The 27,136-nt window shown below is 49.6% G+C and overlaps 1 protein-coding gene across 6 annotated transcripts in view; it reads left to right on the top strand.

Annotated features, from left to right (window-relative positions):
* Nucleotides 1–19,995: 19,995 nt before the first annotated feature.
* The window catches only part of COL22A1 (collagen type XXII alpha 1 chain), a 260,852-nt gene continuing 253,711 nt past the window's right edge, over nucleotides 19,996–27,136 (top strand). For 4 of the 6 annotated variants that reach the window (XM_072774624.1, XM_072774626.1, XM_072774625.1 and 1 more), the window contains exon 1: nucleotides 19,997–20,439. The gene's annotated coding sequence lies outside the window, so the exon portion shown is untranslated. Of the gene's footprint in view, nucleotides 20,440–27,136 lie in introns of all 6 variants that reach the window. The other 2 variants (XM_072774627.1, XM_072774628.1) reach the window with 2 other exon arrangements.

The raw sequence follows: 27,136 nt of genomic DNA, 5'->3' as shown, positions 1-27,136 counted from the left end.
GTGAGTTCTTGGATGACAGGGACCACATCTCTTCCTCTCTGTGCCCCTCCCCAGCCCTGTGCCTGGAATAGTGCCCAGCACACAGTAGGTGCAGAGATCACGCTGCAGCCACATTGCAGGGGTTTGGTGCAAGATGAAGAGCTTCAGATTGACGTACGCTGCTGAATCATCCTCCCAAATTGGCTTAACAAATTGGTTTTCTTGAGGGTTTGAAGTCAGACTTAATGTCATATTTTATGGAGCAAGTGAGAAAGAGAACTATTATAATAATGATGAAGGAAATCTTGATGAAGTGACATTTAAAGGGCATTGTCAGGAGTCTAGGTCCCCTGGTCAGAGCCTCCTCATGTGACATTATCAAATTTGTAGTTGTGTGGCCTCGTTGACTAAATTGGGCCTTGAAACTGGTTTTATCCAATGTCTTCATTATAAGGAAGAAGACCAAGGCCTTGAGAGGGTTTCCCCCATCCCCAAAAGAAATATAACAAGTAAGTTTGTAGAAAAGAGAGGCAGAACCTGGAATTTTATCCCTAGTCTACAAAACAATGATTCAATTATTTAGGGTGACAAGTGTCCCTATTGGACCCATGTTCCTGGTCATTCCCACAGCATGCACACTCAGAATCTCCTAGGTGCCTCTTAGCATGCACACCTTTGGGGATCTGTCCTGCTATCCTCACTCTTGGCCCCAATTCCTGCCCACTCTCCATCATGAACATCATGTTCTGTCTGCCTCTTCTGTGCAGCACCCCTGACATTCCACTGTCCACCCCCCTCCTCGGAGATCTCACAGCCCCGTCCCTGACCTGGTCCCAGCACACATCGAGCTGGACTATGGTATCTATTTAATTATCTGTTTCCCTGCTAGCATGTGAGCTCCTCAAGGACTGAGACACTGCCCACCCCTGTGCCTGGGGCCCAGGTTCACTGTCAGGACTCTATAAATACGGAATGATGCCATAAATCTGGCACCGGGTCTGTAGCAGGTACTGATCCAGTCACCTTCCTTCTGTGATACTCACCAAGCCCCTCCCAGGAAAGGGCCATTAACCCACTGCTACAGAGGAGGATGAAGCCAAGACAGTTCAATCAACTTGTCTGAAGGTCAAGCAGATAGAAGTAGAAGACCAAGATTGCAAGTCTGGTCTTTGATTCTATACTCATCACATTAATGTGTACAGGTGCTTATATACAGCCTGTCAGTCACAGCTCAACATTCCTTGGTGAATGTCTATCGATATAGATATAGATACATACAAAAATATATGTGCATCTCTGAATGTGAATATCCACATGAATGCATATCTGTGTGTCATGTGTGAACATACACACACATAAACACAGATAGGCTATGAGATTTCAATAGTCATTTATTTATATATCTGACATACCTCATTATATAACCTGGATATATATGAAAAGTATACACACACATTTCTACAAGCTCATTATCAGCCCTATTTAGATGCTACAGAGCACTACATCTTTCTGCTCAGTAGAGACTGTGTGTTTACTTCTCCATGCATATACAAGGCATGAAGCAGGAGCCCAGCCCTTGCCACAATCCACCTGCCTCATCTATTCTGCACTGTCCTCACTGTCCTTGTAGGCCTAAGCAGTCGCAATCCCTAACTTCCTGCTCAGGAGCTGTTTTTGGTCTGAAGTCATTCAGTCTGAACTTCTCTCCCAGCTGCAGAAAACCATGAACATTAAACAACTGGTTGAATTAATAGTGAAAGAAAGGCAGTAGGCAGGGAGGAGAGGAGGATGGTGGGACATGCTGGCTGTTCCCATTCTGCGTCCTGTGTCACCGCACTGGGTAGACAAGATAAGGAGTCATTTTTCTCACAGGAGAGAACCCTCCACCCACGGAAAGACATCTGCAGCCCTGGGAGTTGCCCACAGAGCCTCAGGAATCTAGGAGCCCATGTATAAAGAAAATGGGGCACTCAGGGAGGTTAGTGGTCTTACCCCAGTCTGACCAGTATTAAGGGGAAACATGGAGTTTGGGTTTAGGAACGTAGACCATCTATCTCCAATATGTGTCCCCATCGTTTCCTTCCTGTGACCTCCAGAGACACTGGAAATGTACTTTAAGGAATTGGCTTGTGCAATTATGGAGGCTGGCAAGTCTGAAATCTGCAGTACAGGCTGGCAGCCCGGGGACCCAGGAGAGCCAGTGCTGTCATCCAAGTCCACTGGCCGTCTGATGCAAGAGGGAGGGAATCAAGTCTTTGGATCTACTCAGGCCTTCAATTGATTGGATGAGCCTCCCCTCCTCCCGCCACATCATAGAGGGCAACCTGCTTCATTCAGCTTCCACCAACTTCAGCGTAAGTCTCATCCAAAAACACCTTTAAAGTAACATCCGGAATAATGGTTGACTGTGTATCTGAGAATCATGGCCCAGCTAAGCTGACACATAGAGTTAACCGTCACAAGCCACAAATACAACCAAGCCCATCTGCCCACCCTTTGGCCCCGTGTGTAGCTGCCTCTCACTACCTGGCCCGTTAGTATTGGTACCAGCACCCATTGCAGATCCGGCTGGGCTCCTGAGAGAGAGAGAGAGAGAGAGAGAAGCTAACCAGCTGGCCACCTATGATGTCAGCCACACAGACCGGAGGTGGCCAGCATCCCAGGCCGGCATCCACACCCAGTTCAAACCAGCCTATCAGCTGTGGTCAGGGTGGTGATTGTGATGGGCATACCCTGCCCCACCAGCATGGCCTGGCACAGAAAGTGTCCCTGAAGGGGGCAGGTGCAAGCAGACACTCAGTCCTGAGTACTGAGGAATGTCAGGAACACCAGGTCGTGGTGGGAACACTCAGAAAGGAAATCACAGTCAACTCCCAAGGGCATCAGTTTACCCTTCACCTTATCTTATTAAAACAGTGTGTCTCTCCTCAGGAATCCTGTGCAGGGACCGTTCACCAGATCTGCTGCCCTGGGACCCATGGGAGCCCGAGCTTGGGCATGACTCAGCACCAGAACCCGGGGGCCCAGGGTGCATGAGAGCAGGACTCCCACATGAGCAGCAGAGAGGGGTGAGGGTGGAATTCTGGGAGTCCAGTCTGAAGGGCTTGGGATAGGCACATGTGTGGGTCTTCCAAATATAGCGCGTTAACCTCCCTCCTTCGCTCCCTCCCTCCACAGCCCATTCCCCCTGAAGTTACCTTCCCTGCACCCTAATGAGGCACAGGCTTTGGTGTCAAGACCACACATGGCTGTTCTCTCCAGATGGGAGCTAGGCTGGCTCCGAAAGGCATCATAGTCCTGGGCGGGGGTCATTTCCCAAGCAGCCCACCAGAGGGCCTGTTCTTGTGGGGACAGCCCTGGCAGGAAGGGCTGGACTGGGCCCCTCCTTATCCTGTGAGCTCACTCTGCAGGCCCTCCCTCTAGGTGCCTTGCCCTTGCTCCTCCAGGGAGTCTGTGGGGAAATCTCCACTCAGGGGGGTCCAGGCCAGGTCACAGGGGGCCTATTCCCTGCCTGATACTGGAGCCACCTCCTTTCCATCCTTCTCAGTGCTCATCCGACTTCCCTTGGGCAGCTCACACAGCCAGAGGAGCTTCCTCACTTGAGAAGTGGTAGGAATAAAAGTGAGTTTTGCTGGGTGCCCACCCTGTCTCATGGGGAACTGGACTTTCAGCAGCTTTAATCCTCATGGACAGTGTCAGTGTAACCTGGTGCCCCAGGCTGGGGCCAGGCATATGCCCTGGGTACTGGTGGTGGGTGAACAGACAGGTGAATAGCACATCAGCTGATTGTGGTCTACATTTTACGGACAAGGACCTGAGGCTTGGGGTTGAGTAAGTTGCCCTGGGCCATACAGATAAGAAAGGTCTCTGGAGTCCAGGTAAAGCTTGTCAGACGCCAGGTCAGGACCCCGAGATCAGGCCTGAGCTGAAACCAAGAGTCACATGCTCAACCAATGACTGAGCTCCCCAGGTGCTCCTTAGCTCAGTATTGATGTGAGAGAAGGGTCAACCCTCCGCACTTTCCTATTTGACATATAGACTCAGGCTCGGAGCAGGGCAGCGATCTCACTGAATCCCTGGCATGGGTCTGGCCTAGAACTGGGAACATTGGGAGCTCCTCCCACAGCAGGGCCCTGGGGCCAGTGCAGGAGAGGACGTAGGATTTTTCCCCAGGGGCAGCAGGCAAGCAACAAACTGGTGTAAATCCCTTTACTCAAACGCAGCTCTTGGGTTCCTTGGTTGGCAATAGCCCCCTCCAAAAGAAGTTTGGTGTGAGCCAGGTCAGTGACACCCCACCTCACGGAACAGGAGACACTTAGAGAGAACAGCCATGGGGTGGGGTGGGACGCACAGATTTTGCCCTGACAAGGGGGGAGGCAGGCTTCTGGAGAAGCTGGTTGGATCTCAGGAGAGGAGCCTGGAGGTCTGGGAGTGGGGGACAGCAGGGCTCAGGTTTGGGGGTGAGCTGGTCTGAACCCCGTCAGGCTGGCACAGGAACTAGACCTGGGCAGAGATGCCCTCCTGGCCTTATCCCCCCTGGCGGCTTCCACAGAAATGAGCACCTGCCATGCTGTAGCCTCAGATGTGGCACTCACAGAGGTGCCCTTCCCCAGAACGGCTGCATGTGCAGCTCCGGGGCCCTGGGTCCCCCCACCCCTGGGTTCCCCCACCCCAGGAGCATTGAGCCCGTCCCTACCCCTCCCCTGCCCCGTCGGCCCAGACCCCTGCCAACAGCACCAGCCTCCCCAGGCCTCCGTGGCGTCCCAGGCAGCAGGCTGTGCTGGGCAAAGTGTTTTTTTTTGTTTTTTAAGATTTTATTTATTTATTCATGAGAGACAGAGAGAGAGAGAGAGAGAGGCAGAGACACACAGGCAGAGGGAGAAGCAGGCTCCATGCAGGGAGCCCTATGTGGGACTCGATCCTGGGTCTCCAGGATCACACCCTGGGCTGCAGGGGGTGCTAGACCACTGAGCCACCCGGGCTGCCCTGGGCAAAGTGTTTTGTGGAAATTAGCTCTGTGCAAAGCAGTTTGGAAATCACTGCCTGTGGGCCACGGTGTCTGGGCCGTCCTGGGCTGTGCTCGCGGTGTCCGGGGCCATCCTGGGGTGTGCTCCCAGCATCCCAGGCCATCCTGGGGTGTGCTCACGGTGTCCAGGGCCATCCTGGGGTGTGCTCATGGCGTCCAGGGCCGTCCTGGGGTGTGCTTGTAGTGCTCTGAGTTCCCATCCACAGAGTCTGTGCAAATTTGTTTAACCTGGTATTTCCCAAATCATCATGCTGTTGTTTTCCTTGTCCTTCCTCCTCCTCTCCTCCTCCTCCCCTGTCCCTCCTCTCTCCCCTTCCTCCTCCTCCTCCTAATCTCTCCTTTCCACCACCCCTCTCACTCCCTCTCCTCTTCCTTCTCTCCTTCTCCCCTCCTTCTCTTTCTCTTCCTCCCTCACCCCCACTTTTTCATGAAACATCTACTTACATCTCATAGAAGACAGTGTTAGAAGTGCTCCTCTGAGCCAGTCCTGACAGAGACCAGACTGCTCTCCTGGTGACACTCTCACTGGGAGGAGGATCTGGAAATGAGCTGCCCCCTCCTGCTTGGTATTTGCATCCTATCTGGGTGGGGAAACTTTGGGCATCTGTATCTAAAATCCATGGTCTAGGGGCATTTGGGTGGCTCATTCTGTGAAGCTTCTGCCTTTGGCTCAGGTCATCATCCCAGGGTCCTGGGATCGAGCCCACGTTGGGTTCCCCACTCAGCGGCAAGTCTGCCTCTCCTCCATCTGCCTCTACCTCTCCCCTAGCTCATGCTCTCTCACTCTCTCTCTTAAATAAATAAATAAAATCTTAAAAAAAAAAAAAAAAGATCCATGGTCTACAACCTCCATCATGCTGAGAAACTGCATTTAAGCCTCAGTTACCTGCTCAGTACTTGGCTCCTGTCTAGGACTAAAGGTTGTCCCAGGGATCCAGGGCACTTGACTTGGATCCTACAAGCTGGGTGGTCCCCTTGAACCCCAACACCTCTCTGATCCTGCTCCAGACCAAATATTTGGTACCACCCCCTTGCCCTGCCTGACTCCAAGTATTCCTGCAGCCCATGGGCTGCTGTTCCCCACCCACCCTGGAAGATGCTCTTGCTTGTGATAATTATTATTACAGGGGTTGTAGTATGTGCCGGATACTTTACATGTATCATTTCATTGTATTCAATCCTTATGACGACAGTGAGTGTTTTCCAGAGGAGGACATCAAGGCTCAGAGAGGCCTAGCCCCTGTGCTCTAACTCTCAGGACAGTCCTGATCAGCAGCTCCAGTGCCCCATCACACACAAGAAGGAAGATGCAGCTCTTAGTGGGCAAGCCCCTTGCCTAAGTTCTCCCAGCAGAGGGTAGATACGTGTGTCTCTGCTCTACCTGCATAGAAGGTTCCGGATCCAGGCAGAACTGGAGAACATTGCCTCCAGGGAAGTGGAAGGATGGTGGCAGCAGGCAGGGCCCTGCTCCCTGGGTAGGAGACTATGCACTCACATGCCCCGGCTTAGAAGGGCCTCTGGGATGGGTAATTTTACGTATCCACCTGACGGGACCACGAGATCCCAGATTCCTGTTTAAATATCATTCTGCGCATGTCTTCAAGGGTATTTCCAGAAAAGATTACTGTTTAAACGAGTGGACTAAGACGTCTAGTGTAGATGAGTCTCACCCAATCCATTGAGGACCTCATTAGAACAAAAAGGCAGAGGAAGAAGTATTCTCATCTGCCCGACTCCCCTGCATTGGTCTGCTCCCGCCCTCGGACTGAACTACAGCACCGGGTCTCCTGTGTTGGTCTCCAACTTCAGACAACAGCTCATGAGACTTCTTAGTCACCATAACTGATGAGTGTTCCAGATAAATAGATTGATCGATTGATAGATGGATAGATAAGATGAGAGAAATAGATGATGATAGATAGGTAGATAGATAGGTGAGAGAGAGAGAGAGATAATTTTATTGGTTCTGTTTCTCTGGAGAACCCTGATTAACTACAACCTCCTACTTTTGCTCTGCCATCACCATCTTGAAATTTTTAACAATTTCATCGTGGAACTTGTGTTTGGAAAGTGAAGTGTCATGGGACAACAGAGCACGTGTGTAACCACAGAAGATCCACACGATGCACCCCACCCCACACCGCCCCTGCTCTTCACTGCCCCACAAGCACAGAGAGCATCAACAAGATGCACAGGGAGCACCAGGTAAGGGTGATATACCTGTGACAGGGTAAGGGGAGGGGCACAGCACTTGCTTCAAACACAAGAGGAAGGGGCTGGAATGGAATGCTAAGGAAGGTGAACAGCCAAGGAACTCTCTTCCATCCTTCTTTCCACTTAGACTTCCCTGTTGGGATCAAGCATGTAGGCTGAATGCAACAAAAGAGGAGGTGGGTGAACCATTCTCCCTGTCATTCACTGTTTGTCAGTAAGCAGGACCTAGAAGGTGCTGCGAATGTGCACATATCGATACCTGACATAAAAACAGTTGAGTTACTTTTGTGTAGCTTTCCCATGATCTCACAAGATCAAAGTGCATATACTTGTAACAATCTACAAAACATGAACTGTGTGCTTTCTGGAATCCTGCATCTGAGTTAAATGCACTTACATTTGCATTGAAAACTGGCCTTGCTCAATTTAAGACTGGTAAAATTCATGCCAGCAAAGCAAAATTTTATTCTTCTTTACTCAGAATGACATTAAATATCAAATAAAAAGCCACAATGATAACTGGTGAGAGGGATGTTTGAAAAAAAAAACACCAAAAAAACCCCAAAACGTTATATTTCAGTACCTTTGATGGCACTTTTGTGAACAAGGCACCCCGTACTTTGATGTTGCTCGAGATCCTACATATTATGTGGCTAATCCCGCACGAACATTCTTAAGTTGAAAGGGAATTGGGAGGACATTATTCTAAACCTCATTTTACAGAGACGTGGAAAGGAGGCCAGAGCGGAGAGTGGGTGTGGAATCAGGGTGTTGCTCTGGCCTCGGCCTCTTCGGGTCCTGGCATCTGCCCCACATGGCCCTCACCAGCTGCCCGGGGCAGGGGTTTCTCGCAGAAGCTGCCCTGGGTCCAGGCCCCGGCCAGGCTGGCATTCTTGACGGGCCTGTCCTGAGGGCAGAGGCTGTCTGTTTGACCATTTTCTGAGAAAGTCCCAGGGCCCTGCCCCCTCCCTGCAGAGTGTCTTTAGCCGTGTGAACCCCCATGCTGTGAGGCCCGTGGCCCACCGAAAGCCCCCATTATGGCCCACACAATGCATGAATGTCCCTATGGGCCCCGGAATCCTGCCGGGAATCCTGGCCTTATTCACTGTATTGTGTCTGGATACAGAGGGCGCCTTGAGGTATGCAGAAAAGAGGGGGGCACATCTTGCCTGGAGCCTGGAGGGCAGTGTCCATCCTGTGACTGTGGGGCCTCCACTCTCCCACGGCTCCTCCCCTCCAGCTTTGGCCTCATATTCCTGGCTGTGAATATGAAGGTCACTTCCAAGGTCGACCTGTGCAGGACATCCTGGATTTGTGGGAAAAGGAGGTGCTGCCTTGGGGAGGGACGGACCGCAGGAGTAGAAGGCTGGGCTGGGCTCTGGGGCAGGGCAGCTAAGGATTGAGAGGGCAGCAGGCCCAGGAAAGGCTCCACATGGCCTGGGTTTGGGAGCAGCGCAGATGACCCTGCTTTAGGAGAGGCATTCCTTGGATGCCTGGGGGGCTCAGCGGTCGAGCAGCTGGCTTTTGGCTCAGGTCATGATCCCAGAGTCCTGGGATCGAGTCCCTACGGGGAGCCTGCTTCTCTCCCTCTGCCTATGTCTCTGCCTCTCTGTGTCTCTCATGAATAAATAAACTCTTAAAAAAAAAAAAAAAGGAAAGAAAAAAGAAAAGGCATTGCTGACAGCACTTTTTCTCCCAGGTTGGAAGTATTTCATTGCTCTGTCCGTAACCAGACCTGCTCATTGCGCCCCACAACGTCCGTCTCCTTGCTCCTTCCATCTCTGGTCTGACCAGCCTCCTGCTCCTGCCTGGTGCATGTCCCTACAGCTCTCCTTCCCCAGGGCCTGACCTCCCCTGCAGCCCCAGCTTAGTCCAGGCCCCAAGTCTTTTCCTGACTTGAGACAAGTGGGATCTCTGCACCCACTAACCCTAATGCTGGCCCTCATGCTGTGGCTCTGGTGCTGACACAGGCCCCTGCTGCAGCCTGTGTCTCCTAGCCACTTTTTTTTCCCCCTAAAGTGAAACTCCTTCATTTCTGTGTGTCTGGCCTCCAGTGTATAAAAGAACTTGATATCTAAAGATCCACGCTCAAATTCTGACCCGGTGCTTTCTGGAGGTGGAAGCTTGGGTGTATGGCCTAACCTCTCTGAGCTCCCAATTTCTCATAACTCTCCAGGTGGTTTAGAGGTTTAAGTGCATCATACCTTCTAAATTGGAACTGTGGGGGCTGGAGGCTTTGAGTCACTTTTAAAATTTCCCAGGTGATTCTGAAGACCAGATAGATTCTGGAACCGCCGATAAAGAGAAACACAGACAAATAGCAAAGAAGCTCAAGGGAGGGTCAGGCTGAGGGGATAATTCTTATGGTTAGATTTTGGTTCTCGCAAGACTGCTGGGCTGGCAAAAATGTTAGTTTTCCAAGAAGAACAGCCATTTGATCGTCTGTGAGCCACTACTGGAAGAAGCGAAGAAGAAATTCCGGATGGCAAATGGCAGTAAGGACAGGCAGGGAGGTAGCCGGATGCATGGTGCAAGGCCACAGAGCTAAGAGAAGAAAGGAGATGCTGGCCCTTCTCTCTGTAAACCCAGAGTCCAAGCCCTGGTTCCCGGTGTCGGCTGCTACTTCCTAGCCCGTGACCTTGGGGAGGGCTCTTACTTCCATTTCCAACATCAGCCTCTGCATTTATAAAGGCAAAGATAAACTGGTGCATGTTTCCTCCAAGTGCGGTCCAAGGAATTGTGCATGAGAATCATGCCGGAACTCTGTCAAAAAGCAGATGATGGGGCTTTACCCCAGGCCTCTGAACCAGAATCTCTAGGGTATCTCAGCCTCGTCGAATCCCATTAAAGTTAGAAAACAAGTTGCCTACAGTCGCTAAGGATTTTTCTAGCTCTGATGTTCCAGAATGATGTTCTCCAAAAACCACCCCACTGGCGAAGAAAAACATGGAACATATATCTCACTAGAGTATTTGATTTTATAAAGGATGTGTGAGTGGGTCTCTGGTTACTAATGTGTTTTGAATATCATAAGGCATAACCGCAAATAACATTTTAAAGCTGTCATAAAAATAAACGTATCACAAGTTTATATAAAGAAGTGACTCAGAAGAGTCAACATTGAAGAAACAAAGTGGGAGAACTGATACTACCCAACTTTCAGACTTTCTATAAAACTACAGTCATCAAAATAGTATGGTTTTGGAAAAAAAAAAAAAAGACAAATAGATCAGTGGAACAGACTAGAGGGCCCAGAAAAAGACCCACATAAATATAATCAACAGATCATTGCCACAGAAACAAAGGCAATACAGTGGATCAATCATAATGCTGGAACAGCTGGATGGCCACATGCAAAAAAAAGAACCTAGACACGCACCTTACACCCTTCACAGAAATTAACTCAGAAGGGATCATCCACCTAAATGTATATGTCAAACGATTCAAATCTCAGAAGAGAACGCAGGAGAAAACCTAGGTGACCCTGGCTGTGGTGATGTCATTTTAGACACAACCCCAAAGACACGGTCCATGAAAGGAATCATTGATAATGTGGACTTAATTGAAATTAAAAACTTCTATTCTAAAACAAACAAACAAGCAAACAAACAAACAAACAAACAAAAACTTCTATTCTGCAGAAGACACTGTCAAGAGAATGAGATGATAGGGCACCTGGGTGGCTCAGTCAGTTAAGCATCTGACTTCAGCTCAGGTCATGATCCTGGGATCCTGGGATGGAGCCTTGTGTCCGCTTCCTGCTCCATGGGAGTCTGCTTCTCCCTCCCTCTCTGCTGCTGCCCCTGCTAGTGCTTACTCTCTTTCTCTCTGTCAAATAAATAAATAAAATCTTTAAAAAAGAGAGAGAGAGAGGGTGAAAAAACAAGCCACAGAGTGGGAGGAAATATTTGCAAGAGACACATCTGGTAGAGGACTGTGATCCAAAGTATACAAAGAACTCTTAAAATTCAACAATAAGACAACAGACAACTGATTTAAAAATTGGCCAAAGAATAAAGAAGATGTGGTCTATGTATACAATGGAATTACTCAGCCATTAGAAACAACAAATACCCACTATTTGCTTCGACATGGAGGGACCTGGAGGGTATTATGCTGAGTGAAATAAGTCAATAGGAAAAGGAAAAACATTATATGGTCTCATTCATTTGAGGAATATAAAAATTAGTGAAAGGGAATAAAGGGAAAGGAGAGAAAATGAGTGAAAATATCAGTGAGGGTGACAAAACATGAGAGACACCTAACTTTGGGAAATGAACAAAGGGTAGTGGAAGGGGAGGTGGGTGGGGGTTGGGGTGACTGGGTGATGAGCACTGAGGGGGGCACTTGGGTGTTATGCTATATGTTGGCAAATTGAACTCCAATTACAAAAAATAAAAAAGTAAAAAAATAAAAATTGGCCAAAGACCTAGAGCACCTGGGTGGCACAGTCAGTTAGGTGCCAACTCTTGGTTTCAGCTCAGGTCTTGATCTTGGGGTCGTGAGATCAAACCATGCATTGGGCTCAGCATTCAGTGTAGAGAGTCTGCTTGAGACTCTTTCTTCTCTGCCCCTCCCTTGCTCTGTGCGTGCATGTGTATTCTCTCTCTCTCTCTCTCTCTCAAATAAATAAATAAATCTTTAAAAAAAAATTGACCAAAGACCTTTGTAGGCTCCTTCCCAGAGAAGATGCATAGATGGCAAGTAAGCACATAAAAAGATATGCCCGATCATATGTCATCAATCAGGGAAATCCCAATTAAAACAACACGATCCCATTACACATCTATTAGGATGGCCAAAATCCAGAGCACTGACACCAAATGCTGGTGAGGACACAGAGCAACAGGAGCTCTCCCTCCTTGCTGGTGGGGATGCGGAATGGTGCGGCCATCCTAGAAGACAGTTGGGCAGTTTCTCACAAACCTAAACATACACTTACCCTAGGATCCAACCGTTGTACACTTTGGTATTTCCCCGAAGAAGCTGACCACTTATATCCACACAAAAACCTACCTATGGATATTTCTGGTACCTTTATTCCTGGTTGCCAGTATCTGGAAGCAATCAAGATGTCCTTCAGTGGGTGAGCGGGTAAATAAACCGTGTGCTTCTGAACAATGGGATATTGTTTAGCGCTAAAAAGAAATGTACTATCAAGCCATGGAAAGACACAGAGGACCCCTAAATGCGAATTACTACCCGGTGAAAGAAGCCAGTCTGAAAAGACTACATACTGTATGATTCCAACTACATGATATTCTGGAGATGGAAAAAAGACCCGTGGTTCCCAGGGGTGTAGGGGGGAGATGAATGGGCGGTTCACAGGATTTTTAGGGCACTGGAAATACTCTGTGTGATTGTAATGATGTATACGTGCCATGATGCATCCAAACCCACAGGATGCCCTGGTGTCAATCAGACTTCAGGGATAGTGATGTGTCCATGTCCGTCCATTCATTGCAACACATGCTCCAGTCTGGTGGGGGATGCTAATCAAAAGGGACCCCCTACGGGCTGTGGGGGGCTCTGGGGGGCAGGGGGACATGGGTGTAGAGGCATCTCTGGACTTTCAGGTTTTCTGTGAATCCAAAAGTGCTCTTAAAAAAAATTTAAAAAATGAGAAAAAAAAAATTTAAAAAATGGATGGAAAGTCAAACACCAATAAAAGTCTACCTTAAGAATGTAGATGTCATCCCCTGCCCCCCCATGATTTGTCCATATAAAATATGGGCTCATGTAAAAGCAAAGGTAAAGGAAAGCAATGTTTGAAGTGGTCTGAGTGTCACAATAAAGCAAGGACAGGTTATAGGCCACCGAATGAGCACAGTCAGAGAAAATGTGAACAGTCAGGACTCAGGCAGCTTCCTAGTGCACACCTGACCCCGCCCCAAGGGGACAGGAACTGCGGGTGCCTCATGGAGAGCAGGGGCTGACCCAAGCGTGGACCCCAAATGCTCACAGAGTTGCCTTTGTCGTGTGTTAGCAAGGGCTGCCTGCCTGGTCCCTCTGCGCCCTCGTGCGTCTTCTCGCTCGTTCTCCGTACAGGAGGCACCCTGTGTGCAGACGGCTCTTCTAAGACTGCAGGGCTCTCTAAGAGGGCGTGGCCAACTTTTCTGAGCACCTACTAAGGGGTGACATGTATGACTAATTTCACCCATGGCTCTGAGTTACAGGTGCCAGATAAAGGGCCTAGGATGGTGGGTATGTTGTCCAAGGCGGGGCAAATAGCTGGCAGGACAACGATCCAGGGTATAGTCTCTAAACTGTCTGCCCTGTGCCCTTCAAGGGGTGACGTTTGAGGTGAGACTACGTATGGGGCAGGGGTGCCTCCCCTCCCCAGGGAAACAAAACTAGGCCCTTCCCAACCCTTCCCCTGTCGGGGTAGCCTGAGGTCTAGGCAACCCACCCCCGCCCCGCCCCAGCTTAGTCTCACCCTGTAAATATTTGTAGGAGCCTTTCCCCCCTCTCAGCAAAGGTGGGTGAGTGCAAAGCCAGGCTGGGCAAGTGCTCACAGGCAGTTTGTCAACATAATTGATACTGCCGAGCAGAGGGCCAGCACAATGGACGCTTGCCGAGCAGATGGGGGAGGATGTGTAATCCCTATAATATAGACAGAGGCGTGTAATTTAGGAAAGTGGATTTGTTTTTCTCGAACAACAGGGACAGATAATGCTGCTCCATGTAGTCAGGCTGGCTTTGGAAAGCGCAGACACTCATTATTTCTCTGTCCTGCGTTTCTAGGTCTTGTTCTAGAGGCATCCAACCCAGGATGGCAACCCTGTGAGCCGTCCCTCCTTGCCGGCCTCCTGGCTCCGGTTTTTTCACCCTCCAGGCTGCCCACACGTGAACGTGGATTGCAGTGTCCCTTGGAAGTGGAGCATGAGCAAGCCCTAAACCTCTCAATGCTTCTGTTTTCTCATCTTTACGGTGAGGATGACATTACCTTCTGTATAGTCATTCATTCAACATGAAACATATTTATGGAGCACTGATCACATGTCCTCTGAGCAATGACTGGGGTGACTTGTGGGCTGGGCCCAACCGTCTATGAAAGTACAGAGCAGATAGTAGATACTCCATGCATGCAACTCCCTTACTTTTCTCTAAAACACCAGCTTATAAAATCAGCTTCACATCTGCGGAGCCCCTGTGGCCTTTGCCCTGCATAGGATAAAATCTGCATTTGCTTCTTAGGCTTTACACATTTCAGATAGCCAAGAAAAATGTTTCTGTCAGGATTTAAATCATCCTTCGACCACCTGAGCCACATCTAGGAACCCCTCCCATAAACACACGCAGGTAAGAACAGAGTGAGATACGCATACCAAGATGTTTATTGCAGCGTGTTGTAACTGAAAAAAGAAAAAAAAGACATAGCTATACTAGTTGAGGAATTATGAAGGGAGTTTTGGTCCTTGCATACAGCAAGCTTGGTGGTGCTCTTCCTCGCATGCTGTCTGCCCTGTGATGAGCATCTACTATTGGTGGAACGAGTACAAACGGTTGGAATGGAAGGTGGCCATTCACAGAATGAGGCAGAGCTAAGGGAACCGACGTTGATGGGTCCCCCAGACATGGTGTTAGGTAAAAAGACTCAAGCAACACACTAGGATGTATAAAGAATATGTTCTCATTTTACAAAGTAGGTTGTATGTGTATCTGTACCAGACAAAACATCTTTGATTGATTGATTGATTGATTGATTGATTGATTTTTTTGAGGGCAAGAGATAGAGAGTGTGAGCATGAGTGGAGGAGGGGCAGAGGGAGAAGCAGACTGCCCGCTGAGCAGGGAGCCAGATGTGGGACTCAACCCCAGGACCCCAGGATCATACCTGAGCTGAAGGCAGATGCTCAACCGACTGAGCCAAGGCGCCCCACAGAAAAAAAAAGGATCTTTGAATGAATAGGTAATATTAGGAAAGCTCTTCAACAAAGATTTTTGGAGAGAGAAATGGGGGAGCCCCGCTTTACTAGTCTGTTTTATTTTTCCCATTTAACAACACAGCATGGGGATACCCCCCAAAGTAACCAACATAACCCTATAGCACCATCTAGGCAACTTCCCATCCTTCGTTTAACTGATCCCCTCATGCTGGACACTTTGATCATGGCCACATTTTTCATTTTTATAAACAAGGTTGATTTGAACAGTCTTGGGAACATATCTTTCCTGGAAAATAATACATTCTTGGAAGTATAATTGCTGTCACTTTTATTGATGTTACTTCTGGTTGTCTTTGATCACTGCATGCCATTTAACTGATTTCAAAATCAGACAATAGCTCAGCCTTCTACTAGTTCTGAGACAGAACAAATTGACCTCTGTAGCTCACTTTCTGCACCTGAAAAAATGAAAGTATATCACTTGAGGTTCCGCCAACTTGATGATGGCCAGCAGGGAGCTGAGGTCATGAGAAGCCACTTCACCCTCCCGGTGCCCAGGCGTCTTAGGAGGGGAGTTACTGATGTTGATGCAACCGATTCTGAAGCACAGAAGCCCAGGGCACCGGGTTTGCACACAGGGCAAGACACTAGCCCAGGAATTGGTTAAGTGGATTTGGCAGGGTCACACCATCAGCCGGTGACACGGTCTCTGGTTGGGTTATTTCAAATGGAAAATGGAACAGAGGGGCAAGACCCAGTAGGAGGAAATTCTGCACTGCCAGGAAATCAGAATTTGATTTCTCAGCAACTAATTTTCAAAAGTCAGAGAATCTTAGTGCTAATGGGAAACTTCTCAAGTCGTTTTCAGGGTGGGCTAGAGAAGAAAGAGTAAGTTTTTGGAAGAAGACAGACTGGATTCGAAGTCGGGTGAACAACTATGGCAAGTTCTTCAACACCTCCAAGCTTCTGCTTGTGGATTGGAGAAATGAGGACATCACTGTCCCTGCCAGGTGTGCCGCCCATCAGAAATAGGGTATGTGAGTTCTGCAAGTGTGTCTAGCACACAGGACCTTACTCAATGGCCACTGCTATTGCTATTATTATTGCTGTGGTGATGATGATGATGATGATGATGATGATGATGATGATGATGATACTCTCTCTCCTGGAGAAGCTAGGGAGTTTCTGGAGGAGGCAGCAAGTCAAAGACTGTGTTGGCCATGTACCAGGTCTCCCCTGCCCTGGGCCGGGCACTGTCCCTGCCCTAGGGATGGAGCAAGGACATAAATCCCTGCCCTCTTGGATCTCATTTCTGGCTGTGGAGACAAACAATAAACACATAAATATAAAATCTGCTGTCAGCATGAGCAGCTTTGAAGAACCACAAAACCCAGTTGTGAACAGAGAGAGATGTGGGCCTGGTTTAGATTTTTTTAAAAAGCTATCTTACTGTGGTAACAGTTAACACGAGATCTGCCTTCTTAATACATGTTTATGTGTATGCTGCGGTTTGGTTAACTGTGAGCCCATTGCCCCGTGCTAGGACCTCCCCACTTTGCCAGTTCAGGCGCTGCAACGCCGGGTGACACATTTTTCCTCCGTCTCCACAGCCCATTCGACCCTCCAGATGTTCATTTCCTTTAGGGTGTTCACCATAAAAATGAAAATTATTACACCAGCAAAAAGCAGATTTATTCAGGAATAACAGAGAATTGCAACTTTGGACATGCGAGCTATGGCAAAACCACAGGCAAGTCCAACACACAGAGGAGAGGAACGCTATTTTACAGAGAAGGAGAAGTTGGCAGGGGCTGTTGGGAAGGAAATTCCACTGGAGAAGAGCAAAAGTTCAAGGTGATGAGGTTTCTTGCAGGCTGAGTTGCAGGGGAGGTGGATTTCTTGTAGGAGAAGCAATGTACATTTTTCCCTGTGGGGTGACTATGATCTATGATTCTTTCCCCTTCTCTTTTTTTTTTTTTCCTGTTGGAGCCTATAATTGACAATTCTCCCCATAATTGACACCTGAGGGATAGGGCTCTAGCACACCCCTGCCCCGGCCCCCGCCTCAGCCCATCCCCTTTTGGCTCCAGACTCCATGAAGTGAGCTTTTCCTTTCCTTAAAAGTAAAATTCTCTTCTGGAGAATTATTCCATCTCCCCAGAAGTTCATCCTGCTACTTTGTCATCCCCAGATCCTACTCCATCCAGCTTTGTGTCCCCAATGCCTGATTCTAGTATGCTGTCAACATGTGTTGAACTACAATGAAAAATTCAAACTTGTCGTCATCTATGACTGGAACCTTGAGTTCCCCTCCATTCTCCCTCTACACTGGAGACTTGTTTTACCTGTGGTTACAAGTGGGGGCTCGATGTGCTCCAACTCCCATCTCCAGCCGACCCTCAGGTGCCAATTCACCTCCTTGACTTGTCATGCCCAGCCCCACCACTGCCCAGGGGCTCTACAAAGCCCTACATTGCCCATGCCCCTGGCCCACAAAAGCATGTCAAGGGCTCCTGGTTGTCAGGCTCAAGTCCACACTCCTCTGCAGGCCTCTCCAACCCCATCAACTACCTGGCCCTTGGCCATAACCAACCTCCCCACACCCTACCCCCCAAGCCCTAACTCCAAGGTCTTCTCCTTCACACAGGGGGGCAGGCGAGGGGGCTCCTCTCATTCCTTAGTCTCTGCCTCCTCAGTAGTGGATCTAGAGTTTGGTACCTCCCTCATTCTCCGACTCATCCACCTGCGTCCTTCACAGTGCTCAGGATCACTCAGTAATGTAACCTGGTTGGCCCACTTCCCGATGTGCTGGCTTTCTGTCCTCTCCCCCTCCAGGATGCACAGAGGCCACCCCGCTGGGCTCACCACGCTGAGACAGTTGGACACCGGGGGAATAAGCCCCAAATGGAAAACATCGTGCACCTAGGACAACTCCCACCACTTGTCTTACAGAGCTGAACCAGAATGCTGGCCAAACCCTGACCCCCCACCACCTCCCATCAAGCCCCATACAATGCCCACTTAAAACTGAGAGCTCCAAAAAGCACCAATGAGCTAAGTTGTCAATAGCAACCAATATCAACCAATCAGGACTAGACTCTTCCGACCAATCAGGAGGAGGCACCCCCCTTTGCCTCATTAGCATATTTGACCAGTGGGAACCTGAGCATGAATTTTCCAAGTGCAGGGCTTCCTCTGTTTGGGGAGGCCTCCTGAGCACTGTCCCTTGGTGCTGTCTCCCTTCTGCTCTACCTGTAGCCCCAGTAAAGCCTTGCCTGTGCCTTTGACCTTTGTGTCCGGCCTGGTTTTTATCATTGTAGGGCCCAGGAACCCGACTCCACCTGGATGGTCCTGACACACACAGGGCATGTAAGAGCTGAGAAGTGGGTGTGCCCCGTGGGCTTCTCACACAGGTGCCATCACTGTCTTCTCTGTCTCCCTCCCTTCCTTCCCTCCCTGGGACTGTGATGAGCAGGACACCTTTCTCAGCCCATCAGCATCCCATATTAGGGTCTGTTTTCACCAGCACACCTCCTCTGTTTCATTTAGAGGTCACCTGACACTGCTTGGCACCAGGTGGGCGCTCAGTAACCAGGTGTGAAATGTCACGGGGCAGCTGGGTAAGGCAGGAGAAGAAAGAAGGGGCTGGATTGTTGCAAATTCCCTGAGTGAGTTCAAAATTCCCAAGTTTGCCCCATTCCATCTATTAAACACTACTAAGCAGGCAGCCAAACAGAGATGCCCCAGAGTTTAGGAGCCTGCTTGGGAGTGAGGGTGGGGGGATGGAGGAGGTCATCCGGATTAAGCCACGCTCTCATCTAGTTCAGCATACCCCTGCCTGGACCATTTTTAGGAACAGAGGAGGTAGAGGAGCCCCCTGGGCCAGCACCTGTTCATTCTCTGCTTCTGGGGGTTGGGAAGCCCTATAAAAGGAAGCAAACATCTTCTGTGGCTCAAGGAGAGGCTGTAAAACAACCAAAAGTGTTTGTTTGCAATCTCAGAGACACAGAGTCTCCTGAAATTGAAGGTGTGCTCCCATGAGGAGTGCAGGCTTATTAAGGGCAAACCCAGTAAGGACGGAGTGAAACTATCTGATACAGGATTGGTTATTTAGCTAACAGGCCTTATGTTATCTTTATTCTGGTCCCATGTAGAAGGATGTCTCCTAGCAGGTGGTGGAGGTGCTACTGACAAAAGTCCGGAGCTCACGGGTTTCCAAAAATTGAAACAGGAGAGGTACATAGGTCCTGCTTCAAGATCCTTTGGACCGGTTGGCGTGACTCCTAGCAATGGTGACTCTACTTTGAATCTTTTCTCACTTCTCATCAGAGCTGCCTGGCTCCTGCCCCCCTTCTTCTGAGAGACCCTGGCAGGTGGCTGAAGCTCTGCTGGCCTTCCAGGTCCTATCTGATGAGAAGGACAGGGATCCACCCCTCCTCCAGGATGCAGAGAGAGCCAGCAAACAGGGCCACCTGCAGGAAGAGGCAGGTAGGTGCTGGGACAGGTGGGGGTTGGGGGGCTCTCCCTGTGGGACAAAAAGCAAAGTTACCCCCAACCTGCTGCCCCTCCAAACTTTCCAAACCGGCCTGCAGCTGCTGCCCAGTGGTGGGGGGAGGGCTATTTCAGCCCAGGCTCTCCAAGGGACCAAAATATCCGGCGGAGTCTATAACTGGACAGGGAGTTGTCAGCCCCGGGCCGGGCTTCCTAGGGCGGCCTCTGTATGGCCTGGAGCCGCTGCCCCTGCCCCTTCCTGCAGGGGTGCACCCTCCCTGGCTGGGCTCCCGCCCCCCAGGGCACAGCCGGCAGTCCTCCCGCCCGCCCTCCTCCCAAGCCCGCCCACCGCCGGCTCCTCCCTCCACTCCGAGCTGGGGGCTCCCAGCGCCCGGGCCACTTTGCCCCTGGGGGGACCGAGCAGCTTTGTTCTTGGGCAGCAGCTGGGCCGGCTGCCGCCGCAGTCCTCCCGGAGGACCTGTCTCCCCTTTCCTTATTTTTGTGTTTCTCCAGCACTTTCTGTTTTATTTGCTAAGTTCCAAGCCTTACCTTTTCACTGGATTTCTTTAGTTGTTGGTTTTTAAAGGGAGCTCTTTCTTGGGACCCCTGGCCTGGGGGAAGCCCCCAGACTGATTGCCAAGTCTCGTCTGGAGATCGAGGTTGCTACCTTTGGAGGGAGGGTGAGGGGGTTTGCTGGCCTGTGACCCACGCCCTAAACCCCCACCCCCAGGAGGGGGCTGCCTGGGGCTGGCTGCTTCTCTGGACCCTGCTTCCAGTGGATTCCCGCCCGCCCTGGACTGGAACCTTAGCTGGCATCCCTTTGAGCTTCTCCCCTGCCAGGTAAGGCCTGTGTTCTCTTCCCTGGAGGCTGCTGGAGAGGTCACAGGGCTTCATGCTTACACCCTTCTGACGGTGGGCAGGATGGGGTTGCTGTGGGTGCATGGAGCTGGCGGCGGGGAGTACCCTCTCCAAACTGAGCTGTTTCCTTCTGGAGCTTGAACCTGAAGCATTTTGGGGAGTGACCTCAGTCCTGAGCTGCTTTGCCAACTTCAGAGTAAAACGAAGCAAAGTCAGTGAGAACCTAGCTGTCTGATTTTAGGTGAGCAGCTGGGGAGGGCAGGAGCCCAGGGATGACTCGGGTGTGTCGGATTCAGGGACTTCTTTCCAAGTTGCTACTTTTATTTATTTAATTTAATTTAATTTAATTTAATTTAATTTTATTTTATTTATTTTATTTTATTATTTTATTTTATTTTTTTATAATAAATTTATTTTTTATTGGTGTTCAATTTACCAACATACAGAATAAGTTGCTACTTTTAAAAGTTGTTGAGATCTCCCCGCCTCTTTCACCTTTCCAGTAGGAAATTTGGAGAAAAAGCCAGAAAGGTGGGGAAAAAGAAAAGAAAAAGCGCGGAGGACAGAGAACAGCTTACCTTTGGTTTTGCATTATTTTCAGGGAACTTTGCCTTTTTGGTCTACATTTAGATCCCTCTCCTATCTGGACAGTTTATTAGCCCTCTCTCAATGGTCTCAAACCCAGGGTGGTGTGTGTGTGTGGGGGGGTGTTTTTGTCTGTTTTCCTGTGAGTCCTCCAACGTTGCAGGCCAGAGTTTCCGGTCCCAGGTTATGAAGTTGTAACTTGAATTAGTGGCGTTATTGGACCATGGGCCCCCTTTTCTCCCCATTCCCATGGAGACTCGGAGATGCCAGGGGCCATGCTTGCCGGGCATCCCCTGAAGAAGATGTGCAGCCCCATTAATCAGGCCCGGAGCACTGTGTGAGTCCATCTCCCCAGAAGTCCATCCTGCTACTCTGTCATCTCCCAGGACCTGCACCAGCGCCTCTGTCCCTACATGGGACACTGCAGCCCCTAATCTGTCTCACTGACAGTGGATGCCCAGCAAACCCCCAGACAGCCTGTGAGAACCCACTGGCTTTGGGCAGAACCCTGAGGCCCCTTCTAGTTTATTTAGTTACTTGCACTGTTCCAGGAAAGTTCTAGATTCCAGGGCTCCCGCGTTATCAGAGGCCGGCGGAGAGGGGTGGGCTGCCCAGCTATGCAGTGTGTGCAGGTGAAGGACAGGGCTCCGTGGCTGGTCTTCCCTTCCAGTCCTAAGCCTGCTGCTTCATCGGGCTGCCTGAACTCGCCGACTGTCCCGTGAGCCTCAGTGTTCTCATCTGCCAAGTGGAGGTGATAGAAGGGATGCAGAAGGACAGTTCTGGGAGAGCTGAGCGTGTGGTAGGCTTGTTCCACATCTCAGCAGACTCTGCTTGGCAGCCCCAGGGACGCAACACCCCCTCCCCACCTGAGGTTTCTCTGTCACTCTGCTGCTAAGGGGCCCGACTGTGACTTTAGGCAATTGTCACCCCGTGGTTATTGGGCCTGTCGTGCCAGGCAAGAGGCTGGAAGAGAGGAAGGGTTCCTTTGTGGGGAGGCGGGAGTGGCCCTAGGAGATCACCGGGCCTATAAAACAATCAGGACAGAAGTTTGTAAGTGGTTTTCCATGCTTCCAAATTTCATCAAACGTTTAAAAAAGCTATTCTGGATCCACAGAATGGTTAAATAAGTGAGCTCACGGGCTGATCCAGCCACAGAGTTTTAATGCTTCATAGGTTGTTTAAAATTTGATTTCATTACTCGCTGATAAGTTGTTCAGCAAGTTTTATCCACAAATCTTAAACTTGAAAAAAAAAAAAAAAACACAGGATGACTTTTTCCTTGTGTAAGTTCCAAGCGGCCACCCACTTAAGCTAGGTGTGTCCCCTCCGCTCATCACGATTGTCTGTGTGACCAGCAGGGTCCCCTTGGACGCCGGAGCTTGTCAACTCTGGACTGGATGAGCCCGGTTATCTCTCCCTCTCTGATTCCATTCTAAGAGGGTTGTAGATAAGTGGAAGTGCTTCTGGGGGGAGAGAAACCAGGATTCCTGGGAACGGAAGCCATGGCATCATGTGGAAGGATAATCGCCACCTTAAGAAAGGTCATCTAGTGTAGAGGAAAGAAGACGTGTGGCCACTGTGGCCTGCAGGAATGTCATGTCATGTCATGTCAGAAGACGAAGCTGGACTGTCCTCTTGGTTACCAAAAGGGTAGAACTAGGTCCTAGGGAGGGAAGATTTGCTGGATGCTGGATTCCAGTCCAGGAGGGGGAGCTGCACGGGGACAGAAGGGATCTGCTCATTGCATGGTGGTGGGGAGGGAGAGGGTCCCCCAGAACTGGAGGTATTTAAACAAAGGTTGGATGGCCCTTTCAAGTGGCTGCTGGCGGGCTGCACTGAACTAAATGCAGGCCTGGTGTACCTTTAAAGTCTTTTCCCCAGCTTGAGATCCTGCACTTTCTGAGTACTTCCTCTCCAGCCTCAAAATTCTGCTAGTCCCCTCCTGCCTCCTGTCCCCCTCCAGTGCTGCTGCTGAGAGGAGGGCTAGCAGAGGTCATGTGTGCAGTCACCAGGGGCCAGGGCGGTGAGCTCTAGGTGTCGTTCATATCTCATGTCTCGGTTTTATCAACAAAGAAGCGAAAGACCTGTCTTTGAACCACTTACCTGAGGACAGGTGGAGAGGATCCAAGGAGTCAGGATTCAAAGCCACTTCTGGAGGATCAAAGCCCATTGTCATTTCAACAAAGGCCTCTTTGCTCAGGCTGGGGAGACTTCCTCTCAGAAGGGAGCATTGTTATTGATGCAGGGCTATGAGGAGAACCAGCAAATGAGAAGAGCCCATAGTCATGTCTTAGGGTGGGAAAGGTCCCTGAGGATTTCTTTAGCGAATCCTCTCCTCAGGAATTGAATATATGTTAGGTTGCCTGATGGAAGCAACTGAAAAATCAAGGAGGACCAAGATGGGCAAGAGAGGAAAAGTACGATTTCCCCATTGTACAGATGAGGACACAGAGTCCAGGGAAACGGGAGTGACTTGCCTGCTTCGTATTTGGAGACAGATGTGGATTCTCAAACACAGGTCTCGTGTGGCACCAGGACAGAGTGAGGTTGACCCTCTGGTCTTCCTGCTTGGGACTTGGCATTGTGCACGTGTGGGTGTGCACACACGTGTGTGTGGGTGTGTGCATGTCTTGGTACTATGTGCCAAGGGTTGGTACCATTTGTATTGCTTCTTCATATTCCTCCAAGTGGGTGAGCTCACCCTTCCCGCCTGCTATAGCAGTGAGCATCTTTGTGCACAGGACTTCCCCACATGTGGCTGTGATGTGCTCAGGTTACTCCCAGGGAATAGGGTTTCTGGGTCGGAGGACGTGGGCATGTTCATGTTTTGGGGAGGTTTCAGGACTGAGCATTCATGAGAGGCCGAATGCCAGGTAGCGTCATGGCACAAAAGAAGCGAAGCCTTGGTAAATACCCAGGGAACGTGTGGAGGGTGGGCCTGCCAACACTGTGCTCGAAGAGATTCCAGAATCCTTCTGTGGCAAAGCTATCTGACGGCGGGGCTCCCTCCTACTGCCCACTATGGAGGCCCCGTGTCTCAGCCAGTATCCTCCCAGTTCTGGAAGCTGGTTCCTTCTAGTTAGTTCTGGCTATGTTCTGGTAGAGATGAGAGTACCATTGTAATTTTTAAAAAATTTGTTTCATAATAAAATATTGGAGACAAAAGGAATCTACACCGTCTTTTGGTTGGAACTAACTCAAGGGAGAAGTCTCTGCTCAAACTACATACTGGCAGATCCAGGACATTGGAGCTGGCCTTGACTGCCTGGTAGCCAAGTTGCTGGGAGACGGTCTGCTCCTGAGTCCATAAAAACATGAAAAAGCAAGCTGACCTAAACAATAAAAGAAAGTGTCACTTAAAAATACAACTGCAAACTTGTTTGTGATTGTGGATTCAAAGTGACCGCATATGGCTTTGCCAGATACTCGCTCCTTCTCAGGCTCTTTCACCTGAAGAGGGTACCTCGAGCATCACAGCCACTCCTTATCTGATGACTGCATCCCACATCACATCTCTCTCTCAGGTGCTTGCCCACCGTCTCCTGGTCCACCCCCGGGGGCAGAGGAATCATCACCTCCCATGGTGGCCTCTAATGCAGTGCTGAATATCTGGATTAAAAAGTCTTTCTTTTATTGAAATGAGAGCTCTCCCTGCCATGTCCATCTGTCAGTCCTTATTTCATGTTTTTGAGAGCTACTTAGCATAAATTAAATCCCATTTCCTATGACTTTTTTTGAGCTCTGTAAAAAAAAAAAAAACAGAAATAATGTGCCCCCGAGCCCATCTGAGATTGAATGCTAACGGGTGCCAGACTGGGAGCTTGGCATTCTTCCATCACTTACTCCTGTGAATTAGCTCTGCTCTCACCCGCTGTGCAGATGGACAACCCGTGGCTTAGGACAGCCCCACAGTCAGCACACTGCAGCGCAAGTGGGATTCGAACCCATGTGTCCATGCGAAGCTCACGCTCTTACCCCAAAATTCCAGGTGCAGCATATAAGGGAGATGTGTGGAATTCACACAAAGAGGCAAATACACCATTTGGAAGCTCTTCTTACTTTTGGAGATATATTTCTCACTAGGATGGTTTGAATTATAAAAGCAATAAAAGCATATTGTTACAAGTGAGGCAGTGCTGGTAAACCCTGCCTTCCACCCCCCGCCCCCCACCTCCTTAACCAATAGTAACCTTGTAGCGAATATCCTTTTATGACATTATTTCCAAACATACACATTAGTCAAAATCCAGTATTTAAACAGTTTGGGAACAATAACAATGAATTCTAAAACATGTTTATGTAGCACAATGTCTGGCTCATAGGACAGACTAAATAATTGAAAGGTTGAATTGCGTTCCGGTTTGCTTGGTCTAATGCTTGCTGTGAGTCCCCTGGGCAGTGGCACAGTGGTCCCTGTTTGCTTTCAGCAAAAGCGATGGACAGAACGAGGCCCTGGATGGATTGTTTCCAGGTCCCTGGAGAAACACCTAATGGCAACCCAGCTTGTTTTTCCTTGCTCCCGAGCTGCTGTGGGCAAGTCAGCTTGGGATTTCCGTGCGACTTGGGTTCTTCGACCCCGGCACCCCATCCTGCTGACAGCTCCACGTCATCAGCTACTGTGACCCTCTATGGGCTTGTCTGTTTTTGCCACTAGGCAATGAGTTCCTTGAGATCGTGGGTTTTGCATTATTTATCTGTGAACTACCAGTGTCTGCGCAATGCTGGGCACAGTGGGAACTCAACAAACCTTTGTACAACAGAGTAATGACAGAATGATATTGCTCATCAAGGGCTTGCCACATGGTAGGTATGGAGTTAAGGAAATCACAGTTTATTTATTTATTTTTTTAAAGATTTATTTATTTATTTATTTATTTATTTATTTATTTATTTATTCATGATAGACATAGAGAGAGAGAGAGAGGCAGAGACACAGGCAGAGGGAGAAGCAGGCTCCATGCCGGGAGCCCAATGCGGGACTCGATCCCGGGACTCCAGGATCGCACCCTGGGCTGAAGGCAGGCGCCAAACCACTGAACTACCCAGGGATCCCCCGAAATCACAGTTTAAATCACGAATTAGGGGTCCCTGGGTGGCTGAGCAGTTAAGCGCCTGCCTTCAGCCCAAGGCGTGATCCTGGAGTCCCAGGATCGAGTCCCACATCGGGCTCCCTGCATGGAGCCTGCTTCTCCCTCTACCTGTGTCTCTCCCTCCCTCTCTCTCTCTCTGCCCCTCTCATGAATAAGTAAATAAAATCTTAAAAAAAAAATAAATCCCCAATTAGTGGAATATCAAACTTGGAAATGTCATAGGGACGTTTACCCCATCTGGCACAGTGACCTCCACACGGGGGTGCCCAATAGCTGCCCCTCGGGGGTTCTGTCTGAGGACCAGGCAGGTCTGGCACCTGCATGATGCTGAGGCCGGCACTAAGCCCGGGGGCTGGGCCAGTTCAGTGGGGCTAGGTCTGACTGAGGTCTGATTTTGGGCCTCCTGTTTGCCAGCTGTGTGGTTTCCAGCACCGATCTCTGGTGGGTGAGCAGGACTGAGATCCTTAGCTCCTTGTAGATCCACTTTTTACCTTTACAGGGTCATACGGGGCCTCAGGACTCTCCTTCAGCCACACTAGCTTGTTCTTAGACCAGGAAAGAAAGTGCCCCAACCCACCTCCTTCCCCCCTAAAATGATTTAGATTCTGTAAACCAGATATGTAAATATAAATATCTATAATCAAAAAAAATAAATATAATCCCTTGCATCTTTGTTTTTTTAAAAGATTTTATTTATTTATTCATGAGAGACAGAGAGAGAGAGAGAGAGAGAGAGGGAGAAGCAGGCTCCATGCCAGGAGCCTGATGCAGGACTTGATCCCAGGACCCTGGGATCATGACCTGAGCCAAAGGCAGATGCTCAACCGCTGAGCCACCCAGGTACCCATCCTTTGCATCTTTGGTTGGTCATTTCACGATAGCTTTTCCTGGGGCACTTGGGTGGTCAGTTGGTTAAGTGTCTGGCTTGGCTCAGGTCATGATCCCGGGGTCCTAGGATGGAGCCACCCTGTGTCAGCTTCCATCCTTAGCCAAGAGTCTGCTTC

This window comes from Canis lupus, chromosome 14 (assembly GCF_048164855.1).
Source record: "Canis lupus baileyi chromosome 14, mCanLup2.hap1, whole genome shotgun sequence".
Lineage (NCBI taxonomy): Eukaryota > Metazoa > Chordata > Mammalia > Carnivora > Canidae > Canis > Canis lupus.
Note: the sequence above shows the minus strand (reverse complement) of the source record. Positions and strands in the feature narration are given on the sequence as shown.